Raw genomic sequence first — 11178 nt, forward strand, 5'->3', positions numbered from 1 at the left:
GGCCCCTACCTCCCTGTCTCCTGGGCCATGGCACTCTGGATACCCAGGGGAAACCCCAGCACCCTGGAGGCAATGTCCTCAGGTCCCCTCCCAGGGCAGGTCTATGTTAAAGGCTATTCAGGCACACAGAGGGTGGCTGATTCCAGGCAGGGCCCTCTTGGCTCCTAGAGCTCTTTGGGATCCAAATGCCACCCCCCAACTATCACAGCCCCAAGGGAGCCCAGGGGCCAGGCCGGTTGGTTTTTGGCATCCCCATGAGCAGCTGCCTGGGCAGAAGGGTTTCGTCTTTCCAGGCTGGATGGGAGAATCCTGCCTCCCTCCCGAGTTCTTGTTCCCAGGGAAAGACCTTGGCAAGATCCCTGATCCTTCCCTTCTCTGGGACGGATGGCTTCCAGCTGCCTGCCGCCCCCAGCCTGGGAAAATTCCTCAGTGCTCTGCGGGTCCCTGGATCGCTGAAACCTGAGTGGCGCCTCCATGGCCCCACCCAGGGCTCCCTTGGCCACCATTTTCCTTTAGCACCAAGCGCTCTTGTATTCCCAGCAAGACTCCAATTACAGCAATAACAAGAACGGGCGACTTTAACCTGGGACGGACTTAAAACAAAGAAATTCTCAGTCACTGCTCCCCTATGTGTGCCAGGCCCTGTGCTAGGCACCTTACAAATGGCAAGTGGGTGCTCCCACATGCCTGTGAGTTTGGCATTTTACAAATAGGGAAACTGAGGCTGGGGTAGGTCTCCATCACTGACTAATGACAGAGCTGCGTAGTAACTTGGGCTGGTCAGAGGTCCACCACACTTTTTCTGTCCAACTCCCTCATTACAAAGGTGGGGAAACTGAGGCCCAGAGAAGGGAGTTACCTTCACAAGGGACACTGCCAGGAGTGCCGGGCTGGATGCAGCCCAAGAGGATTTGACTCTCAGGCTTGTTCTCAGCCTCCCCTCTGCCTTCCTTGGGAACGCATCCCTGACCTCCCCTATTGTTCTCTGCCTTGTTGTTCACCTCAATCCCTCCTCCGCTCTGAGAGCAGAGAGGTTTTTAGGTGTACCGCTGCTGTTTGTGAACATACAGACACCCGCGATCACTATCAAAATTAGTCCACACGCATGCCCTGTCTCTAATCCAGCTCCCCACGCCAATCTCATACCCTATGAGTTTCCCAACATGCCCTGGCCCTGCCGAGCCTCTGGGCTTTCACAGATGCTGTTCCTGCAGCCTAGCTTGCCCTTCCCCTCACTGCCCGTGCCACCTCTGCACTGTAACTGCCTGCTGACTCTGTCTTGCTTTTGAAGTTCAAGTCCTAGCAGGGCCAGGCCTGGCTCCTCTCCTCTCTGGGGGCCCCCAGGGCCTGCCACCTCTTCTGGAAGAGAAACCAGCATACTAGAGCAGTGGAAAAGCCCAGGCTTTTAGGGATCCCCACTCTTATCACAGCCCTGTCACCCTGACAATGTCAGCAATGCTCAGGGTCTGTGACTGTGACAGAGGATCCCCAGTCTCCCTCCCCACCCCTATCACCCCCTCCACGAGGGACTGGAAGGATCCTCGGTGCTGAGCTTAGGGAGAGTGAGAGCGACAGGTGTTGCCCCTGCCAGCGGGGCCTTTCCCACATGCAGCCGCCAGCTGGGAAGATGGATGGGCCTTCCCGGGCCAGGGCCAAGGAACGGGGAGCTCATGTCGCCAGAGCTTCACATCCCTGGCTGGAAAGAGCCATAAAAAGTTCCGGGGCCAGACACAGGATTTGGGCCATTCTTCAAGTCATGGGGGATCCATTGTTTTGTTTTCTTTTTAAGAAAGAAAAAAGAGAGCGAGAAGGAGGAGGAGGAAAGACCATCTGCAGTGCTACCCCCAATCCCATATCCAGAGGCATGGCCGGGAGACACCAGCAGCTCCCGGAACGGACCCTGGTCCCATCTTTGACCTGCCCTGCCTCTAGCAAGCCCGGCTGACCTTGGGCCAGGGAGCTCTCTGGGCCTTAGTCACTCATCTGCCAGATCGATTGGACAATGCCCTCCCAGCTCTATTTTCTACAAACCAGGATTCATCAGGAGCAGAGGCAGGATTCCAGCGGAGTTTCTGAAAAGTCTCATCCAAAGCAGAGAAATTAGGCAGAGTGGGGAGAGGGTGACAACCATTGAGAGGCTTCTCCCCTGAGTCTGCGGACAACTTAGGACCTTAACTAAATATTCAGGATTTCCCCTCTTGGGACTCGATTTTCCCTGCTGGGATATGAATATGAAGGTTCCTTTGATTATAGAGAGGAGACTGAGTGCTTACGATGTGCCAGGCCCACTGAAGCCCTGTGTTTAGCACAGCAGTGTCTATGCTGAGTAGAGGTGCTGACCTCCTTCCATACAGCAGGTGTGAAAGGGAGGCTAAGGCCTGCCCCAGGGTCATTCAGGAGTGAGCAGCAGGGATTTGCACCCAACATGCTCCCCTGCCTCCTCTGGCTGCCTGTGGGTGTCCTTCTCCGACACAAAGAATGCACAACCTAAGCAATGCTAAAGGCCCTGAGCCGAAGCCAGGAGCCCCCGGGGCAGCCCATGAGGAGGGACCCTTAACCTGGGCCCAGCTTCCAGGGCTGGCCTTCCTGTGGCCACTGTGATGCCCACGCTCCAATGTGAAACCAGCGGCCGAGAGGCACAGACTCACCCCAGACCCTCCCCAATCCCCTCCCCAATCAGTTCTTGCCCTTCATCCCACTCTGTGCTCCAGACCGTCCCTCCAACCCCTGCCTGGCCTTTTGCTTATTGCTTCAGAATTCGAGTAATCTGGGAGCACGTCCACCAGCCCCATTAGACTGTTATAGCTCCTTGAGGCCAGGACCTATCTTACTGCTTCCTGGAGCCTCCAGAGAGCCCAGCAGAGGGCCCACCAATTACTCATTCATTCAGCAATTATTCATTGAGAACCTACCATGTGCCAGATGTAGGCCCTGGAATACAACAGGGAAGAAGGAGCCACACCCTCCCTCATGGAGCTTACCTTCTGGAGGGAGAAATGGGCAAAGATGAAGCCACTGGGGACCGTGCTGAGGGAAAGAAGTGGAGGAAGGATGATAGGGTGGGTGGAGGAGAGGGGCAGGTTCTCTAAGGAGGTGATACTTTTGTATTTTTTTTTAGAGACAGGGTCTCACTCTGTCGCCCAAGCTCAAGTGCAGTGACACAACCATAGCTCACTGCAGCCTTGAGCTCCTGGGCTCAAGCGATCCTCCAGCCTCAGCCTCTCAAAGTGCTGGGATCACAGGTGACCACCACCATGCCCGGCCAGGAGGTGATGTTTCAACTGAGACCCAAAGCATGAGCGGGAGCCAGGCTGGCTCACTGTTTCCTGGGAAATGAGAGAAATTTAGACCAACTTCTTCTACTTACGCATGGGGAAACTGAGACCCAAAGGGGTCACACAGCCATTTAGAAGCTTGACCCCTGTACCCAGACTTGGGTTCTTTTCCTCCCCAGGAGCACAGGAGGAGGGAAGGGGAGGGTCTCAGCCTGAGGCACAGCCAGGGGAAGAGGCGGGGGGTAGGGGAAGTGACAGGACTTCTAGCGCTGGGGGAGGGGCTGCCTTCCACCTGCTGGACACAGAGCCCCTCCCCATCCTAGACCCAAGGTTCCCCAAGGCCTTCCTGCTCACCCCACTGACCGGGCTTCAGAAAATTGATTTCCTAACAGCCATCCATCAACCCGGCACCTCCAGCTGTTGGTGTGACACCCGTGTCCCCAGAGCCTAATCCACCCAAGGAAGCTGCTCCCGGAACGCCCTCCCTCACCCCTAAAATGACCTCTGTGATTCCAGGAACTGGTAACTGGAGACCCAAGACAGCACCTCCCCTGTGATTGCTCCTCCCCGCACCACCCCATCACTCTGAAAGGGGCTTTCAACCACTTCCCCCAGAGGCCCTGTGCAGCCTCACAATACTGGGTCTACTTGAATACCCCTCAGTGACAGGGTGCTCAGCCCCTCCTGGGGCAGCCCGGATGATAACTCAGGTTCCATTGATCCTGGAGCAACTGGGAGTGGTCATCACTGTAGTGAAGCCTCAAGATAATTAGGCAAGGCAGTGTTATCCTTCTCATTTGAGAGATGACAACACTGAGACTCCAAGGTCAACCGTTCTGCCCAAGGGCTGGCTCACCCCAAAGGTGTAGGTGCCACCCCTGCCTCCCCGGTTCTCCTTCCTGGTAGTAAACAAATTCCTTCACCCCATGGCTTCTCCCACCAGACTTGGTTCCCCTGAAGACCACCTAGGATGTCCCTGGAAGGCCATAGCTGGGAGCAGTGGCTTCAAGCCAACTCTGAGCTTCTATTCCTTGGCCCGAGTCCCCCAAGCCTCCACTCACAGGGGAGACTGGACATCCATCTGATCACCTTAGCCCTGACAGCAACCCAAGACCCTGGAATGGCCCACAGATCCCCTTCCAGTGGCAGGAGGGAGGAAAGGAGAAGGGAGGAGCGTGTTAGCCCTGCGATCAGCAGCTCCAGCCTAATTTGCAGCAATTTGCTATATGATCTTGGGTTATGGAAACTCCTATCTGGGCCTCAGCTTCCAAAATGGAAACACGAATTAAGAGGCTCAGTGGAGAAGCTCTTCCCGGAGGAAGGACCCTGGTGTGAAGATGGTGGAGTCCAAGGCCAGTTTCACCCACGTTGAAGACACTGGGACAACCACGCTGAGATCAGCAAGGGGGCTGCTGGGAGGTGAGGAACAAGCCCAGAGAGGGGAAGCAACTTGCCTGAGGCCACACAGCCACAAAGTAGAGAGACCTCGAGCCAGAACACAGATTTCCAGGTGGGGCCCAAACCATCCTCTAATCCACGGGCCTTCCTGCAGGTCCCTGGGAGCAGTCGAGACCCCAGAAGACCTTGTCACCTCCGTGTAAGTCCCTCTGTCACCCCTGAGGGACCTAGTTTGGTAGGGTTGGAGGAGAGGAGCTGTGCCCACAGCTGGTAGGAACAGGACCATAAAGGGTTAAGGCTCTGCCCGGGTCTGCTTGATCCCCCTAAGCAGGCAGGACCCCAGGCGGAGTCGGGGCTTGGGTTTCATGCCACCCCCACCCTGGTCTGGCTGTAAAATACAATCGTGTCTCGCTGCTGATTGATGGTCTGGAGGAAACCTTGGGGAGATGGGCTGGGGCGAGATCAGATTTTCAAGGGCTCAGCCACTGATATTCTATCTGGGGCCTTCCAGAAGCTGCCACCGGCCCGTCTCCATGGGCCCTCCAAACCCTGGAGGAGGCAGGAGTAGAGAGGCAGGCAAGAGAGGCAGTCGGATCACCCTCTGAGGCCACGCCACAAGGCAGAGGTGCCTGGGCCTACCTCCAGCCCTGAGAGTGGCCTACAGAGTCCCCTCCAGAAATCTCGGGAAACTTGCCTGGGTGGTTGTTCATTCATTCATTCATCCATTCATTCATTTCCCAAATACCTACTAGATTATTTCAGGCAAAGGGGTTCCAGAGGTGAGCCTCGGCCAGACATAGTCCAGAGACAGCTCCTGGCCTCATGAAGTTTTCCATCTAGCAGACCCAGAAAAGCGCGATTCTGAGACTTCGTGCCCACCCACGGCGTCCAGGATTGAAGACCAGACCAAGACTCAAGCATCAACTGGGGCTTGGGCTCTGTCTCCAGGCTGATCTGAGTTTGAATCCCAACTCTGCCACTTAGGAACTACGTGACCTTTGGCAGGTTGCTTAGCCTTTCCACGCCTCATCTGTAAAATGGGCAGGTAGTAGCATCTACCACTTGGCATTCTGGTGTGGAACAAATGAGGCAATGAATCCAGAGTGCTTAACATCGAGCCTGGTGTTGAGTAATTGAGTAATTATAGTTGCCGATTATGATTTTGGATTCTGGGAGACTGTCTGGCACTCTGTGTGAATGAATGAATGAAGCTGATATGCCAGGCTGCATTTGGTGCTTCCTACAAAATATCTCATTTAACCCCAACCATGCTGAGGAAACTGAGGAGGCATTCTCAGAAGCATTCCCTTCCTCCTGCAGGCCCCAGGCCCTCAGTTTTGGCCTCGACTGGAGACTGACCACTTTCATAATGGGGGTCCCCATCTTTGTTCTCCCAGTCAATCAAGAGTGTGCTGGGGACAGAGGTGGTGCCAGTTTGTCGCTGAGACCTCTTCTTGCTCATTTGGCACCAAGCACCCAGAAGGCATGCAGGCGAGGCAAGAAAGAAGAAGGCAGGAGGGAAATCAGAAAAGGGGACAGGGGCAGGGGTCCCGGCCAACCCAAGGGCCTTGGCTCCAGGTGCCTGCGCTCCAGGCATAGCTCAGAGAGAAATCATGAAAACCATTTCAGGTTCCTCTTTCTGTCCCTGCAGCCATGGACACCCATACCCAGCAGGTGAGTTTAATGTGCAGGCTTGAGGGTCCAGCAAGCTGGATTCCAGACTCACCATCCTCTAACAATGACATGAGCTTGGATGAGTCATCTCCCCTCCCCGGGGCTCAGTTTTTCCCTCTGTGAAATGGGAATAATAATCGTGAGACCCCGCAGACTTTTCCTTGCCTATTCACCCCGGCCCAGCCTGGTCATCTGAGCACAGCCTCCTCGAATGGTCTTTGCAGGAAGAGGAGCCCCGACCCAGCAGCTGGCCCTCAGCCCTGCCCCTCTTCTCCCCCTCTTCTCAGTACCCCCAATCCCCAGGCCCCAGGGTCCTTAATCCACCCCCAGAGTGACATGGAGCAAGTGCTCTATCCCAGCGCCCGCCTGCTGCGAGGGGCGGAGAATCACACAGGCCAGGAGAAACCCTAGCTCCGCATGCAGCCTGGGGACCCAGCGGACTGTCAACAGCAGATTAGACCCCACACTGTTCCCAGGATCCAAGAAGGGTGAGGGGGGCTCTCTCCCCCGAGTCCCTCCCAACTTTCTGCTGGGGGTGAGAGACCCAGGCCCTTGTCCCCAGAGCTTGGAAAGGCAGAACTGTTGAGAGAATTTATTCACTCATGTCACAGAGGCACAGAGATGGAGAGGGGCTGGCCCAAGGTCACAGAGCAGGCTTGTCCAGAGCCAAGGCCAGATCTCTGGCTTCCTTGCTCCCAGACCTTGCTGCTTCCTGCATCCCAGTCTAATGCCAGTGATTTGCCCTGACTGTGACCTTGACCAGGTCAACAGAGCTTTTCTCCCTCATTAACTTGTCAGCTAACAATGCACTGCCTCAAATACCCTGGACTGATCTATCTCCCCCTGCCGCAACCTCAGAAAGTGCCAAATCTCTTCAGCCAGGTGTTCTGTAGACAAGGTTCCACACTGGCAGGCTCTGGGCCCACGGTCATTTTATTTGAAGAGTGAGGGTTCTTGCACCATAGCTGCGGGAGATTTGCATTAAAATTCGCATTTCTAGCCTCTGTTAAAACAAATGTTCAGGCTGCAGAGTTCCCCACAGTCCCTGCCTGAGCAAAAACCCTGTGTCGCACGTTATTCTGGGTATGTCACATATATTAAGTCCTTTAGTTCTTATAACCATGGGAATTCCTAGTCCATCAACAAAGAAACCAGACTCAGAGTGACCTGGCACACAAAGATCATATTCACAGCCTGGAAATGGCAGGATTGGAACTCAAACCCAAGTCCAGTGACTCCAAAAACTCGGAGCTCCTACTGCTTCTTGTTCAAGGCAATGGGGTTACCACCTCACAGCCTTGCGAACTGAAGTCTCAAATTCTCTCCAACTCACATGATATTCTAGTTGACCTCTCCTTTCCTCCACAAGCCTTGACAATTGACATGGAGCTGAGCTTAGAGAAGCTTCCTCCCTGAGTCTCTCTCCCTCTGGACTGACTCCCTGGGAAACGCCCTAGGGTCCAGCTTCGACCCCACACTTTCCCTTTATCACCCACACTGTTACCATGATAGTGAGACAAACGCCAAGGGTCTGGCTTTGTGGGCCTACCATGGTCTAACCCAGCCCACCTTCCTCCTTCATCTTTCTCCCTTCTCCTCCTGTCATCCCATGTCCCCAGGAAAACTAAGCCATTCCCCGATCCCACAGCCAGTTGCTCTTTCCTACCACCTTCCCCAGCTCACACCAGACCCCCTGTTGGAAATTCCCCACTCTGTTTTCCCTGGCCCTCAATTGTGTCCTCCCCCATCCCAATCACAGGTGACCTCCTGCTTTCTCTTAGGCATAGATTTTGGAGCCAGACAGACCTGGATTTGAATCCAGCTCTGCCACGTGCCAGCTTAGGCAATGCACTATCCTTGCATTACTCAACTTCCCCATCTGTAAAATGGGTTTTTTTTGATAATTCATCTCATCCTCTCTCCAACTGCTATTAATTCAATGAGGACTCAATGGGATGATGTTTGCAAAGCACCTCAAACATGGTAGGTGCTGCCTGGCTTGCTTTAGAGCATTGTCAATGTCTCTTCTCTTATGCTTTGCATTTTAAGCACCCTGAAGTCAGAATCTTCTTTTTGTGCACTTTTTTTTTTTGCCCTGGGCCTAGTAGGCCACGTGGCACATAGCAAGAAGTTCATGCTTTGAGTATTGCAGGAAGAAACATGAGTCTCAGTGCTTCAGGGATTAGGCCCAAAGTGTCCTTGGCTCACTGACAACAGCAGGGGTGGGGTCCCAGCCTGGGAGTGTCAGCCAGACAGGCAGGTGGCTAGAGAGGAAATGTCATCTTTGAATTCAAGGCGATCTCGGTCATGTAGTCAGTCAGTCAGTCAATCACTAGCTTATTGCGCACCTCTGATGTGCTGACGTTGTACTAGGAACTGGGGTCACAGCAGTAAACAGAACAGATGAAGTCTTCGCTCTCAGAATGTCTATATTTTAGGTCAGGGAGACGGATCATAAACTCAAAAGCAAAGAAGCAAGTGAGATGATTTCAGATGTTGCTAAGCACTGTGAAGGCAGTCCAGCCCAGTGATGTAATTGGAGATCAATGTCAGCAAAGTCCAGGCTGAATCGAGAGGGAGACAGCCATGCATAGATGTGGCGAAGAGCAATCCAAGCAGAAGAAAGAGCACGTGCAAAGGCCCTGGGGTGGGAACAAGCTTGGCGGGTTCAAGAAAACAGAAGGAGGGCATTTGTGCCTGACACAACAAGAGGGTGACAAGAATAATGACGAGAGTTGTGGGAGATGAGATCAGAGCAGAGGGACACAGGGCTGCGTGGGGGCCTATGGGCTGACTGAAAAGCCTACAGTTTCTTCTAAAATTGGTGGAAGCCACCAGGAGGTGAGTGACACGATCTGATTCCCACTAGTGGAAGTGTCCCTGGCTGCTTTGGGAAGAATGAACGGCCTGGGGTGGGGTGGGAGCAAGGATGGAGGCAGAAACAAGCAAAGAGGCTGTAGGTATCCGAGCAAGAAAAGATTGCAGCCAGGCCGGGCACGGTGGCTCCACCTGTAATCCCAGCACTTTGGGAGGCCGAGGTGGGAGGATCCTTTGAGCCCAGGAGTTCAAGACCAGCCTGGGAAATATGGTGAAACCCTGTCTCTACAAAAAATACAAAAATCAGCCAGTCATGGTGGTGCACGCCTGTGGTACCAGTTACTTAGGAAGCTGAGGTGGGAGGATTGCTTGAGCCCAGGAGGTCAAGGCTGCAGTGAGCCATGATAGCACCACTGCACTCCAGTCTGGGTGATGGAAAGAGACTCCATCTCAAAACAAACAAACAAACAAGATGGCAGCCAGTTTCAACATGGCACCCGTGGAGATAGAGTCAAGATTTGGGAGACGTGCAGGAGGATGGGAGGAATTAAGGATGACTCCTGTATCGCCAGCAGGAGCCACTGGGTCTGTGAAGAGTTCACAATTCCTAGCCTGCATTCAGTGTCTAGGAAGATTTGCTACTATTATTATCTGCTGTGTGACTGAGCGAATCACCTCAATCCTCTGAGGCCCAGTGTCCACAACTGCACAACGGATTCACAACATACACAGAATGCGCAGTTAGGATCACACGAGGTCATGGTCATGAAGGGCTTGGTAATCTCTGAAATACTATAAAATAGAAACTACCAAAGCTATTCAATGTTTATAAAATCAAAAAGCTATGAAATGTTATTAGTATCCTCATTATTACTGTTTCAAGGTTGGAGTTCCCGGCTGGTGAGCGGACATGTGGCACCCTGTGTAAGTATGCTGAGCCAACGGGGTCTGTGTGTCCACTGTCCAGTTAAACTCCCTCCCCAAGACCGGGAGAGGATGAGGAGCAGCTTGGGCAATAGAGGAGGTTCCAGCTTTGGGGCCAGGAGCCTTGGGCCTGTTCCTAACTCAGCCACTGATTCTTGGGTGACCTTGAGCCACTTGATGCCCATCCTTCTCTGGGCCTCAGTTTCCCCTTCTATAAAGCAAGAGGGTAGGGCTAGAGTCCCCCAGTAGCCCTTCCAGCAGTGACCCTGTTAAAAGCCAGTTTCCTGGCCAAGCGCGACGGCTCATGCCTGTAATCCCAGCACTTTGGGAGGCTGAGGCGGGCTGATTACCTGAGGTCAGGAGTTGGAGACCAGCCTGGTCAACATGGTGAAACCCCTCTCTACTAAAAATACAAAAATTAGCCAGGTGTGGTGGCGGGCGCCTGTAATCCCAGCTACTCAGGAGGCTGAGGCAGGAGCATCACTCCAACCTAGGAGGCGGAAGTTGCAGTGAGCCGAGCTCGATCATGCCATTGCACTCCAGCCTGGGTGACAGAGCAAAACTCCGTCTTTAAAAAAGAAAAGCCTGTTTTTCTCCTCCCACTCTGTCATGCTCAGAAGTTTAGTCTCCCAGGGCCTCCTAGGGAGGGCCAGGTGGCCACACCTGGGGATCGACTACCCAGGGCAGGCTCACCCACAGGCTCTTTCAGACCTCACCTACTCCCCTCCCCAACCCCAAGTCGCCTCTGCTTGCCTTTCTCTTCCCACTTAATTGGCCCGCAGCTCCCACCCCTGTAGGAAAAGCAGAGAAGGGGGGCCCAGGCTCCCAGAGGCTCCCCCCACACCCGCCACAGCTGTCTCCCCACATCCAGGATAACCAGGTCCCCGGAGCCCAGGAGGAAGCAGACCACATTCTTGAGGGCCTTATGTCAGGCTAGCTGCTTCCCACTCCCCTCCCCAACCCGCCAGCCCCCCATCAGCCCTCCAGACCCCTCCCTCACTCTCCTCTGCCAAGGCGGCTCAGCGGGCACAGAGACAGCCAGGCCTGGGCATGAATCCTGGCTGGACAAGCTTCCTACCTCCCTTCTCAG

The sequence above is a fragment of the Nomascus leucogenys genome, chromosome 24 (genome assembly GCF_006542625.1).
Source record: "Nomascus leucogenys isolate Asia chromosome 24, Asia_NLE_v1, whole genome shotgun sequence".
NCBI lineage: Eukaryota > Metazoa > Chordata > Mammalia > Primates > Hylobatidae > Nomascus > Nomascus leucogenys.